Source organism: Triturus cristatus, chromosome 3_1 (assembly GCF_964204655.1).
Source record: "Triturus cristatus chromosome 3_1, aTriCri1.1, whole genome shotgun sequence".
Classification (NCBI taxonomy): Eukaryota; Metazoa; Chordata; class Amphibia; order Caudata; family Salamandridae; genus Triturus; species Triturus cristatus.
Genome location: NC_140583.1, coordinates 416,871,356 through 416,884,949, shown reverse-complemented (window position 1 = coordinate 416,884,949; position 13,594 = coordinate 416,871,356).

Below are 13,594 nucleotides of genomic sequence, written 5' to 3'. Positions count from 1 at the left end.
GGATACTACCACCTTCCCTTTACTAAGAAGCTAATATTATTATTAGACTAACAGAAGGTCTCTTAGGCTTGAATAGGGGACCCCATACCTCAAAGATCAGCTTAGTGAAATCACATCACAGGAGCATCAGGAGTCTTCTCGCAGGAAGGCTCGTCTTCGGTCTGAATAATAAACATGATGTCTGTGATATTAAAAGCACCAACTTTCAGGTATGTGCAGCTGCTCGTGTGTTATGACTAAATAGTGGGTCGATCAACCTAGAGTGGAAAACATGCATTGTCTAACAACTCAGACTGTTTGTCACATCGTGTGCAGACCAAGGTCGCTGCGCAGAGCTCGGGATGGTAACAACAGATTGCTCTCGTGTGAGGCAAAACTCGAGTCAGCAGTTTGTTTAAGCAATAACATGTGAACGCAGTGTCGTGTGCAAAAGCAGCAAGATGGCTTTCTAACTTCTGACGTGGTTATGCTAACTTAACAATGTATGTACGTATTAAGGGAGTCCTTACTACAAGCCGCGATATTGGGTTGTATCGCCAATAAAGGCTCAGACGAGCCCGTATTAACAAGTTGCCAAAACTTACGCGAGTCTTTTGTTTTGAGTGCCTCAGTTAAATTGTCCCAATTATCACTATCCCACTCTGACTTAGCATGGTCAATTAGTTGCTTATATTCCCAGCGTTTTTGTCTAATTTGCGCCTTATTAGTGTTCGATTTAACCGCTTCTAGGAGTTCTGTTTTTAGTTTCCTACAAGCAGTGTTATACCAGGTAGGTGTGTTACGAGTCCTACTCGCCTTAGGCGCTATAGGATTTAAAACATTTGCCAAAATGCCATTTAGCTCCATATTTAGCTCCTCAAATTTTTTATACATTTCTGGAGTGGGATTATGCAATGCTAGGGAGCCTACTGCTTCCAAGACCGGAATTACCTTCTCATAGAGTTTAGGTAATAACGCGGGGTGATTTACTAGTTTTTCCCACCTCACCCTGCGCCTATTGCTGGATAAATGGCAACCTGTGTCTAAATCCTTCTTCTCAATGGATGGAGCAATGATATTCCCCGGGGATAGCAACTGGAGAATCAGTGGGTTATGGTCGCTGTCTTCCCTTGGTTCTACCCTGAAATCTACGACCTTTCCCCAAGCACAACTCTCAACAAATATATAGTCCAGCCTAGACTCTCTGCCCGGTTTGTTGTGTGTACACTTGGCAGGGACGTCTGATTTAAAACGGCCGTTACAAGCCCTAATGGAGTACTTTAGGGTTAGAGCCGTAATCTGAATAGCAAGAGGCGTCCATGACCGGGGTAATAAGCCCACAGCTGGGGGTATTGCCCAGTAATCATCCTCCTCCTGAATATCACCATCTATCAAACCCTGAAGCGGTTCGAAGTGGCAATTTAAATCTCCTCCTATTAGGAGGGTAGAACCTTGGGGAACAATATTTAAAAATGTGGAGAGCTCATCGATAGTGACAGACTCCGCTGTGATATTCACCAGTCTGGAGTAGACATTAATCAAAACAAGGCAAAAATCATTAGGCTATGCTAGAGTCACACACTGGACATCATGAGATGTCGTGTCCACAACCGTGGCCTGACAACCCAGGTGAGTACGGACCCAAATTGTCAGTCCCCCAGATGGTCTACCCCTACCCCCCCACCTGGCTGGGACCGAAAACGAGGCAAAACCACTCCGGTGGGGTTCTTCCCTTGCCCAAGTTTCTTGAAAAAGGCAAATGTCGTTCTTATCTATAACCCGGCCCCAGTCGGGGCACATTAGTTTATTACCAATCCCTGCCAGATTCCACGACAGTATTGTCAGTGGTGGAGGGAGAGGTAGGATTTCCGGGGATGGGTCCACTATAGGTTCGGTAGTTATTAAATTGCCAGCCCATGGACCGTTATCAGGGATCTCATTGCATTTGCCTAAGAATGCAATGGGAGGAGAGACTCTAGTTGATATTCTCTTGGAAACATCCAGCCCCACAATACCACCCTTACTCGCTAATGCAACTCCAGGGTCGATATTGATGATTTTCATAATATCCGTGCCACCAGCCAACAACTGGTTAGGTGGGTCAGGGTCAATACTTAGTCAGTCTATATCACTCAGGCATCTAAACCTATTATAATCCTGAGGGTACAAGGTCGTGCTTGGGTGATGAAAATTGTTCATGGCCCCCCTGGAGTGACTTCTCGCACCGACCCTCGTCCACCCCGCTTCTGGAACTGCGTCAAAGTGCCTATCATGTGGAGGGTAGAAAAAGGCCAATGGAAGAGTCTGAATTAAAGACTCTACCTCTGAGTGTGGGCTTCTAAGAATAGAAGAGACTACTCCAGGGTCCCTAAAATGTACAACAACACAGTCACCACTGATGGTTTTCTTAAATAATCCCAGCCATGCGACCCTTCTGACCATCATAATCTCGCCTGAAAAATTTGGAGGAAGGGGTCTATGCTTGTTTAACCAGCTAACAACTTTATTCTTTAGTGAAGCAAATGATTCTTCTCTTGTGTTAGAAAGTTTAGGTACTCCAGCTAGGACAACTACCAGTGGCGCTGCTTCCGGAGGAAGGTTTAGTATTTGATCCTTCCTTAAACTATTAACCTCCTGAATTTCTTGCTCTATGATCACAGAGGGCTTGTCCACCACTTTGGGAATAGAGGGAGCTGCGGGGTGCTTGTTCACTTTTGAGACAGCCTGTGTGCAGGGAGAGGGATTTACCGGGTTTAAAATACTTATTAAGGGAGCATGATTAGATAGACACTCGGTTAAAGCAGGAACAACCCTGCCCCTTCCCATAGCCAACGGGCTATGTGGCAGATCTTGCCTAGGCTCGATAGCCCTTTCTATATTTGCCAGCCTAGAATCTATTTGATTTAGTTTGGCAAAAAAGGGGTTCAAAAAAGATTTCAGGAGACCTTCAAGAGCTTGGATTTGAGGGTCTGCCCTTACCTGGGTACTATCACTATTGGTCGTATTAGGAAGGTGATCTGCCGGGGAGCTCTGGGTGGGAGGAATGGCCGTTGGAATATCAGGATCGATTGCTGCGGTGAGAGTCACCTTAGCGGTTGCCCCTCCCCGGAAATTTGTATTGGATACAGCAACTACCCTTGACTTTTTACCACCCCCCATCTGCACTCCCCGATTCCGTTTAGGTACGGCCCCCGCACTGTTGGCTCTAACTCGCTGATGACTTATTTCTGGTCCCCTAGGGAGCAATCGATTTGATACAGGTTTGGGACTACTGGAAAGAATGAGGGGGTCAATATTTTCGCCCTGAGGACAAGCAAGGACCTGTGGCATAGTTGCCTCTAAGCAATCATTAGGCGATGCAGACTCAAACAACGTGATATGAGTATCAGGTGTTCTCGCATTAGCTATATGACCAAGAGACGATCTTTTAGCGTTATCAATGCCCTGCGAGAGACGCCTTTCCAAAATAGTGATCTTATTAGAAATTAGAGAATTGGCTCTTAGCAAGAAGCAATCCAGAGTACCCGCCATTGATACACTAGATGAGTGGGCTTTGCTTCTGGTCTGCCTAGTCGACATTTTCCCTATTAATTGTAACAGTGGGCCCCTAGAGTTACAAGGTCCAAAGAAAATGGTCAGGAGGAAATGCAGCAAACAACCAAGAGAGATGGCCCGGTCCGGTCTCACACAGTCTGTAACGGGCTAGAACGGGCCCGCCCTTGGCCCGGGCTGCGTCCCGCGCTGCGTGTCAGTGGTCACTTAGTATACATCCTGGTAAGGGGCGGAGTCACGCCAGAAGAGGCTGCAGTCCGTAGCGCTCATAAGCTCGATATTCTTGTCCTCGATCACAGACTCCGACTCCATCTTGTCCAGGCTGTGCTTCCTCCTTCCCAGCTTCAGACCACGTTCTCTTGCATTTAGCGCTATTTTCATAGGTTAAAATGCATCCTCAGGTTCATTTTAGGCATGAGTATGCATTTTGTGCTAAGAAAATATCTCTAAATGCTGGGTTGCGTTCTTGTGTAATTCTATATAATCTTGTGTGATTTTGCTGTAATTGTCTGTAAATATGCTACAGAAAACTTTCAAGAGTTATGCTCACCCCTAATTACTATCCACTATGGGGAGGTTGAACATTCATCAAGTATTATATGAATTTATAATGAAATGTGAAAATTCAACTCTTTTTAACAAGATCAGAGCATTATTGCTCAAATACATTTTAGGTTAAAATTAAAAAAAAAAGGCAAAACAATGATTAATTATATGAGATGAAAGCAAATGGAACAAATGATGGACGGAATGCTGAACAATGCAAACATTAACCCCCAGTCACAAAGATCTGGGTTTAAGCCATCGTTTTTTTGCTCCCCATGCCACCCCATCGTGGACCGGATCATATGCAAATTAGTCTTGTCCCTGTTCCTCAAGGGAACAGTCCAGACTGAACTGCCAAGCCAGGTCCGCCCTGGACCACACCCAAACATCCTGGGACCGGTTTTGGGACATCGTAACAGGTCCCTCATTGTTTTCTTATAAAGTGTGATTCATTATGTAAGACATCTACTATTTACAAAATATCTAGTCATTTTTCCTAGCAATCATAGGTTTACGTACATTTTTCAGAGAAGGTTGAAGATGTTACACAGCAAGACTTTTTTGTACATATACTATTGAGATGGAACCATTTCAACTTTATCATTTGTGATACTAGAGATATTAAAATTAGGCCTTGCAAGAACTTCGATTACAACAGAGTGATCTGATTAAGCTCAGTAACACTGCATTTCTCTTTGACTCAGAATTGTAGATAATTACAGAATTACTCCTGCTCGCGTAATTAAGAGTAATTTGGGGGAAAATATTTTATCATGAGAGAAGTTTAGTGAGTGGCTGCTCTTCCTCACTATTTAAATTCTGCTGCATTTAGCGCTGTTTCTTTGTGCACAATGCATCCTCATATCCTGATCTACTTTTCTTTTCTGAGTCCCTATGGTTTGGCTGTAGCATACCTTCCTAAGCGCGGATATACTGCTTATGGGTTGATTCAGGCGCTATAGAAATTAATAAAATATCAAAATATCAAATAAATATCCATTTTAGTTGCAAGGGTGCATTTTGCTTTGAAAAAGCATAGCGCTAAATGCTAGCAGTAAGTTGGGGGATAATCCTACCCCAAGAGCACATTTAGCAAGCACAACTATTTGTGTTCTGTTGCAATTAGTGTTTTTTCTTAGCACAAAATGTTGGGTGGACGTTTTGTGCCAAGAAATATCGCTAAACACAGATTGACTCTTCTCGCACAAATCAAGTATAATCTTGGGGAATTTTTAGGTAATTCCACATGATTATACTAAGCAAAATTACAAAAATGATGTCCATCCCTAATTAAAATACAAAACATTTATAAAGTTCAGCAAAATACACAATAAAGCAATTTTTCACCACATTATTGATAGGTTTTTCTAGAGCTTTTCTAGAAGAACAGTTTTGTTTTCTGGTCCCACTGGCACTAAGGGCTTAGTCAATGTGCCAACTAGAATCAGAAAACCAGCTGGACTGCAACCAATACACAACCCACTGACCAATGTTTGTGGAAGATGTGTATCCAGGCAACAATTTGACCCATAAAAGAAGACAGGGACAGTTCAGTTTAGTGCAATCCCAAATCATTTCACATAAATAAATCACACACTAAAGGAGCACTAGGAATCAGTTTATGCATTTTAAATATAGCAGCCACCACCTCATTAGGGGGCATATGTATCAAAGGATTTTGTATTCGCAAACGCTGCGAATCGCAAACAAACAGCGTTTGCGAATACAAAATCGCAAAAGGAGATGTATGAGGCATTTCAACCTCGCAATCCTAAGGAATCGCTAAATTTGCGATTTCTTAAGTTTGCGTAAGCATTTAAGAAATCGCAAATTGCGATTTCTTTAATGCAATGTAACACGCACCCAAATTACCACCAACTTCAAGTTGGTGGTAAGTTGCTATTTCTTTGAAATATGCACTTTTTTGCATATTTCAAAGTGCCATGTGGTGCACATACCTGCTTTTAGGGCAGGTATGTGCGCCATATGTGCACACATGCTGATTTCAGGGGTGCATCAGGGTGTCATCATGACACCCTTGCACCTTTGAAAATATTCTCAATTTGCGATTAGCAAATAGCGATTCGCAAATTGAGAAGGACTTCCCATTCATTGCTATGGGCCTCCTGGCCCATAGGAATGAATGGGAAGGTATTCCTTAATTGCAATTTCGCAATTTGCTAATCGCAATTAAGAAATTTTAAGAAATCGCAAAATTTGTGCGATTTGTTAAATACATCCCATTTTGCTATTCTCAAATAGCGATTCTCAAAAAATCGCTATTTCAGAATCGCAAATGGAGATGATGATACATATGCCCCTAGGTCCTCTAGAATGTTTTTATGAGTCTCTAGCCAATTGACCCTTGTCCACTCCTTGAAGTGCCTTATGATATTGAGTCCCAGGTATCCAATGAAAGTTTTAGCCCACTGCAAAGGTGCCAACGGTTGGAGGGGAGGGAGGTCCATCATAGGGACTGTTAGATTGAGCATATGAGACTTTTCTTTATTCAATTTGAAGCCTGATATTTCTAGTGTATTTTGAGTGGAAAACATTCTAAGGGATTGGATAGGGGGAGGAGAATATCATCAGCGAATAGATTGAGTTTATTTAACTGGCCTTCAAATTTGATGCCCATTATTAAATTTGATTGCCAGAATGGAATGGTCAAGGATTCAACTGCCAGAGCAAAGAGGAGGAGTGAGAGAGGACAGCTAGTGTGTTAGGGTCTATGCATTATCCATTTATCCGGATACCAGCAGTGGGGGTGGCATATGCTGCAATAATTTTTACCAGAAAGCAAAAGACACACAATTGGTGGACGGAATGCAGAACAAATCAAAACATTCACCCCCAGTCAAGAGATCTGGGTTAAATCCATCATTCTTTTGCTCACCATGCCACCCCCGTTTAGACCTGACCATATGCAAATCAGTCTTGACTCTGTGCCTCATGGGAACAGTCCAGCCCGAACTGCCAAGCCAGGTCCTCCCTGGACTGGAATCAAGCATCCTAGGACCGGTTTCGGGGTTTCACCCCTCTTCAGCCAGGATAGCTTGATTCCAGTGGCACAGTGAGCCCAGGACCCACGTCAGGGCATACCTCGCGCACTTAGGGCGAGAAAGCAAAAGACACACAATTGATGGACGGAATGCAGAACAAATCAAAACATTCACCCCCAGTCAAGAGATCTGGGTTATATCCCTCAAACTGAAATGGCATGGTGAGCAAAAAAATAATAGATTTAGGCCCAGATCTCTGTACTGGGGTGAATGTATGACATTGTTCTGCATTCTGTCCATTAATAGTTCTTTTTGCGTTTGTCACCCCGAGTGGGAAGGGTATGCCCAGACGTGGGTCCCGTGCTCTCCATGCCACTGGAATCAAGCTATCCTGGCTGAAGAGGGGTGAAACCCCGAAACCGGTTCTAGGATGCTTGTTTCCAGTCCAGGGAGGACCTGGCCTGGCAGTTCAGGCTGGACTGTTCCCATTGGGCACTGGGTCAAGACTGATTTGCATATGGCTTGGTCCAAACTGGAATGGCATGGTGAGCAAAAAAACGATGGATTTAGGCCCAGATCTCTGTACTGGGGTGAATGTATGACATTGTTCTGCATTCTGTTCATCAATAGTTCTTTTTGCATTTGTCACCCTGAGTGGGACGGGTATGCTCAGACGTGAGTCCCGTGCTCTTCATGCCACTGGGATCAAGCTCTCCTGGCTGAATAGGGGTGAAACCCCTAAACCGGTCCTAGGATGATTGTTTCCAGTCCAGAGAGGACCTGGCCTGGCAGTTCAGGCTGGACTGTTCCCATTGGGCACAGGGTCAAGACTGATTTGCATATGGCTTGGTCCAAACTGGAATGGCATGGGGAGCAAAAAAACGATGGATTTAGGCCCAGATCTCTGTACTGGGGTGAATGCATGACATTGTTCTGCATTCTGTCCATCAATAGTTCTTTTTGCATTTGTCACCCCGAGTAGGACGGGTATGCTCAGACATGAGTCCCGTGCTCTCCATGCCACTGGAATCAAGCTATCCTGGCTGAAGTGGGGTGAAACCCCGACACTGGTCCTAGGATGCTTGTTTCCAGTCCAGGGATGACCTGGCCTGGCAGTTCGGGCTGGACTGTCACTATTGGGTACAGGGTCAAGACTTATGTGCATATGGCTGGGTCCAAACTGGAATTGCATGGTGAGAAAAAAAACGATGGATTTAGGCCCAGATCTCTCTACTGGGGTGAATGTATGACATTGTTCTGCATTATGTCCATCAACAGTTCTTTTTGCAATAATTTTCACCAGCATTTCGGGCCTGAGTTGGGGTTTGAATAATACTGCTTTAAAGAAAGCCCATGTCAGGCAATTGAAAGGTTTCTCTGTATCAAGCATGAGTATTAAAGCTGGAATATTCTTTATTTGCACTTTTTCACATTTAAAGAAAGCCCATCTCATGTGACTGAAAGGTTTCTCTGCATCAAGCGGGAGTATTAAAGCTAGAATATTGTTTTTTTTATCTTTTTCAGCCAGGTGAGCTAGGCAGCATACATCATCGACTCCCTGTCAATTGCGAATAAAACCCTCTTGGTCATGATCTATTAAACAGAGAAGAATGGGGTATAAGTGCATTGCTAGTATTTTCTTATAGAGTTGTGCATCTTTGTTCATTGGAAAAATAGGATGATAAGACACACAGTTGGATAAGTCTTTGCCCGCTTGGGGATGAAAGCATGTCGTCTTGTTGGGAAGCGGAAAAACATTCGAATAAAACTTCAATGGTAAGCTATCTAGGCCAGTGGCTTACATGCTGCCATTGTTTTAATAAATGGTCACAGCTCAGCAGCACCCGGTTGCGTTGATTGAAGTACTTCTGTATATCCTTGGAGTTATCAGTACATCATTGATGAAGATTTTGATAACATTTACAGAAAGTCTCATGTTTTTCCCGTTTGTCCACTGCCCATCATCCATCTTCTGTTCTGACTCACGGAACATACGATTTGGTATTTTGCACTCTACCCGTGCAGGTCGGTAGGGTGCCTACCTTAACTCTTGTCATTGAAATGTTTGCCTGTCATGAGCATGGCATGTCCCAAATGGCTGGTTCTGATAATTTTTAGTTGCCCCCTCCTGACAGCCAGTTTTCGCTGGGTGAAGTTAGAGGAGTTTTATTTATCCAGGGTCTCTAAGTCCTTAATCTCAGAAGTGATGGATTGCTCCATGAGACGTTCAACCTGTAGCCCTGTCTATTTCAATAGTGATAATGGTACCTCTAATATGGGGTTTGACAGGGCCCTAAAGCATGTTAGTAGAGATTTCTGGGCGGGTGTTGTGAGAGAAATATTAATTTATAGCTCCAAGGAACACAGCTCTGTTCACTAGGTCTCTCTGTACTTCTTTCTCCTCAAAGTAGTGGACACATTTGAGAATGCCAGGAGTGGGGCCCACGATGGTCACACAGGAGAAGAACCTCTGTGCTTGGCCAGGACATGGTGGGGGCAAAGCTGGGTCGCCTCTAATTGGATGATGAAATGCTTGATATCCTCTCCTTCAGCTACCCATGGTAATGCCTCAGATGCATATGTTATTCTGTCAGCTTAAATATTTTAGGTCTTCCTGTTTTAATAGTAATTAGCATTTGTAACCGCTGCCATAGCATGTCCTGTTCCTCCATTTGTGCATCCGTATCGTGTTCAAGATCGTCCACTCAGTTTCCCAAGTCACTGGCTTCTTTGCACACTTGTAGAAAGCATGTTTTGAACTCAGTCTTAGTGAGCCTATTTTAATACGAATTGCGGATAGTAACCGATTCATATATTCTTTTGGTGATGGAAATTGTTGGTGTCCCACTGCTCCCCACTGGAGGGTCATTTTGTTTGTGCACCCCATGGACCACTATAGCAGGAGTGTACATATCCTCCCCTGACCTCTCCTTCTGATGCTTGCCCTTGACCATGGTGTCTTCCTACAGGAGAGTGAGTTGCTTGTCGTAGGAAGGGTAGCTGTTTGTGAGGTGCTGCTATGCTGAAGGAGGTTACGCTTGCTCGCTAGGGGAGCTATCTTGTGGCACCAGGCAGTCAATGGGGCTTCCAGTGACATTAGCAAGGTGATATCAGTAGAGCTTGGCAAGCCTTGCATCAATGAGGTGTTTATCTTCACAGGCACTGTGGGAACAATAGCCGAGGTGCGAAGTCAGCTGTGATCCCACTCCCCACAACTCATAAGGCCTATGCCGATGGTCAACAATTGATGCCTTCATATCTCTCAGGTGGCCAAGCAGAAGTTTCAAGATAGGAGAGTCCCAAAAGTGCACTCCGGGCTCGCTGCAAGTGAAGGGCAGAGTTAATCTCATGTGGTGATGCAGTTGTGCTGGTGTCCCACCATGGCCCAAGCAGCCGAATTGCAGGAAAGACCATTTTGCTGCCTCACTGTTAAGGGTCACCACCTACACACAGATTCTCCTGTTAGTGCCCTCCTTCACCCTGGCCAGTGGTGTCTCTGAGATCCAGGTACTCCTGAACACCAAGAGATGTCACAATCCAGGAGTCCAAGGTGTGTGTTCCATCTGCGCCCATGGAGAGGCCTTATGTGAGGATCTCTTCATGATCCGTTGAAGAACCTGTCCAGTGGTCAACATCCTTCATCGGCTTAAGGTCAACAATTCTTTTGGATGCCAACCCCCAGTCGGGTCACCACTGGGGTCTTCCTTGGGCTGGGGACTCACCAATGACCGCTATGTAGTGCCAGAAGAGGGCAGTAAATGTCATATCCATTGGCCGCAATGGTGGCAGGGTCTGCTCTCCAATCTCAAGATGACGGCTGCACACTCCCTCAGTTCCCTTCCAGATTGCCTCCTCCGGTCCCCTACAGCTGTCCGCGCTTAACTAGCAGCAGCTTGGACGTCCATCATTATGTTGCAGCCCACGGCTGGTACCATTGCTCCAAAATGGGGTGGTGAAGATGAATTTTCAAGCAGAGAATTAGATTAGCTCAGAAGAACTGCTGCATACTCTATTCTCTGCTCAGCCATGCCCCTAAAGTCGTCTTTTAAAATATACCTCTGGCCTGCCACTGCCCTCTGAAGCGCAGTTTTAAACTGCCCTTTTCGACTTAGCAAAATAAACCTTTTGCCAGGCCTATACCTCCTTTTTAATATGTATAAGTTACCTAAAAGATAGGCCCTAAAGGTTCATAGGGCAGGGTGCATTGTATTTAAAATGTAGGGCATGTTCTAGCAGCCTGGCAGTGAAGAACTTCTAAAGTCATTTTTCAGTGATATTAGGCCTCCCTCTCAGATTGACTAACACAGGGTTACTTAATCATATTTAAGCAGTGCTAATTTAGGATTGGGAGCAGATAGAGATATACATTCAAATTAATCGTAATTTAAAATCATCTTTAATATCAAAGTTGTATTTTAAGTCACAGTTCTGAAAATGGCCAATTTTATAAAGCTGGCATTTTCGTGTACCAACTCTATGCGCCTTCTGCCAGTGTCCAGGGTCACATGACTCTGAATGCCTTTGTTGTTGGGGTTTGTGTATTGCTTAGAGACAGTAGCCAGCCTCACCTACACTTGAAAGGGCATTTGGTTCCTGCACACATAAAGGAATCTGACAGACAGTTTAGAGCCTTGGCAGGGATGGAGTTGCTAGGGGGTAGGACAGGGAATCTCCCTTCACAAAGACTGTCACCAGGTTTAAATATCAGACCACAAAAACCACTCATCAGAACATACCTACACCTGTGTAAGATACAGAAGAAGGACTGCCCTGCTGCTTTAAGTACTGCCCTGCTGTTTGAAGTACAGCCTTGCTGTCTGAGAGGTAGTCTGTGCCTGCTTGCCTTCATCCCAGGCTACCCAGAGTGACCCCAAGGGTCATTTGGCTCACCTCCTGTGTGAGCAACAGTGACACAAGCTTCAGAGGTCTCTCTGCAACTGGCCTGCTGCACATGGACCTTCGTCGACCTTTGTAGTTCAGCCTGTCAAGAATTGTGGTTGTTGCCTAAGTGGGGCTTCCACCCACCCTCAACCAATAACCCAGTTTCTTACTCCGGTGAATCTCATCCAAGACTCTTGGATTTGCATGAGGGCGGGATGGTCAACTGTGTCAAAGAAAACTGAGAGGTCCAGCAATATCAGTAGACGGGGTGACAGAGCAGAGTATCTTGAATCTCAATCTCTCAGTGAAATCATAAAACAAAACTCCTTCCTGGTCATATGGACCTTTTATTGTCAACTTTATGAGTAAGAAACAACCTAACATCAGAAGTAGATTTCAAATACAGTAACACCATTGTGGCTTCACAAAGAAACAATAGGGGTGATGGTGTCCAAACCTTAACGGTTTTATTAACAATCTAGATTACATATTGAACGAGTCATCAAAATTAACATATCATGAGAGCGTACATATTCAAATGTTCATGCAGTCTGAATTTATATAATATAAGAAAAAATACAAAATAGTAGGAGAAAATAGCACATCATGCAGATTCCATAAAGGAACTTCCTTATTTTAAATAAGGTATTGAAAGTAGCAAAGGGAAACTCTACAAGGAAGGTGTCAGCAGCATCAGATCAATCAGGTTCAATTGAAAGAGTTTGAGTATTCACGCATGAAGCCTAACACTCTGGGAAGGGGAAATCAGCAGGGTTGAGAAGAAGTTTTCTCTCAGCAACAGTCAGCACAGGGCCTGGTCTGCTATTCTGAAGAGCACACAATTAAACCATGAAAGAAGATTCTAGAATGCTTCTCCTTATCACCTTTGTTGCAAAGTGGGTTTATTAGTAGGGGTAAAAGTACATCTCACCCCCTGCAATAATGCCACTACCATTCTATAGGGTTCAGTACAGGTCTTAGAAAATTATTCCCACACTCAAACCTTGGTAGCTTGGCTGCGAGCAGGCAGGCTTAACTTCAAAGACAGGTATGTAAAGCATTTAAAAACACAAATTCAGCAAATAATTAAGACACAACACACAATAAAAATCCAACACCAATTAATCCAAATAGGAAATGTTTTTATCTTTAAAATGACACCAAAACAAACAATATATAAAGTAGGGAACTGGAGATATGAATAAAACAAATCACTATATAACACATGGAAACCTATGGCGCTTATTGGGACATCTGGTCAAGCTAGACTAGCTCAAAGTCAAAGTTTCATGCCGACCGCAATGGAGCCCTGCGCAGCAACCCCTCGCGATAGGTCTCGGTCAAAGTTTTTACCTTCTTACTTAAAAGCTTTTCTGGAGCTTTTCTTCCGGTGTCCCTCGAAGCTCTCAGCCAGTTTCGATTCAGTGAGGGTTGGCCGACTTGCCTTGCGATGAGCTCCCGATCAAGCCTATGGAAGTCCGACCTCCGGAGCTTTCCCAGAGGGAGGAATCAGGGATCCAGGCTGATTTGTGGTTGAAGGTAGGCGGCTTGGCTCTTGCGGTTCGTCACGGTCACCTTTTCTACGTTCAGACTTAGAAACTTTTATGGAGTTTTTTCTTCAGTGGTCCCTCCCT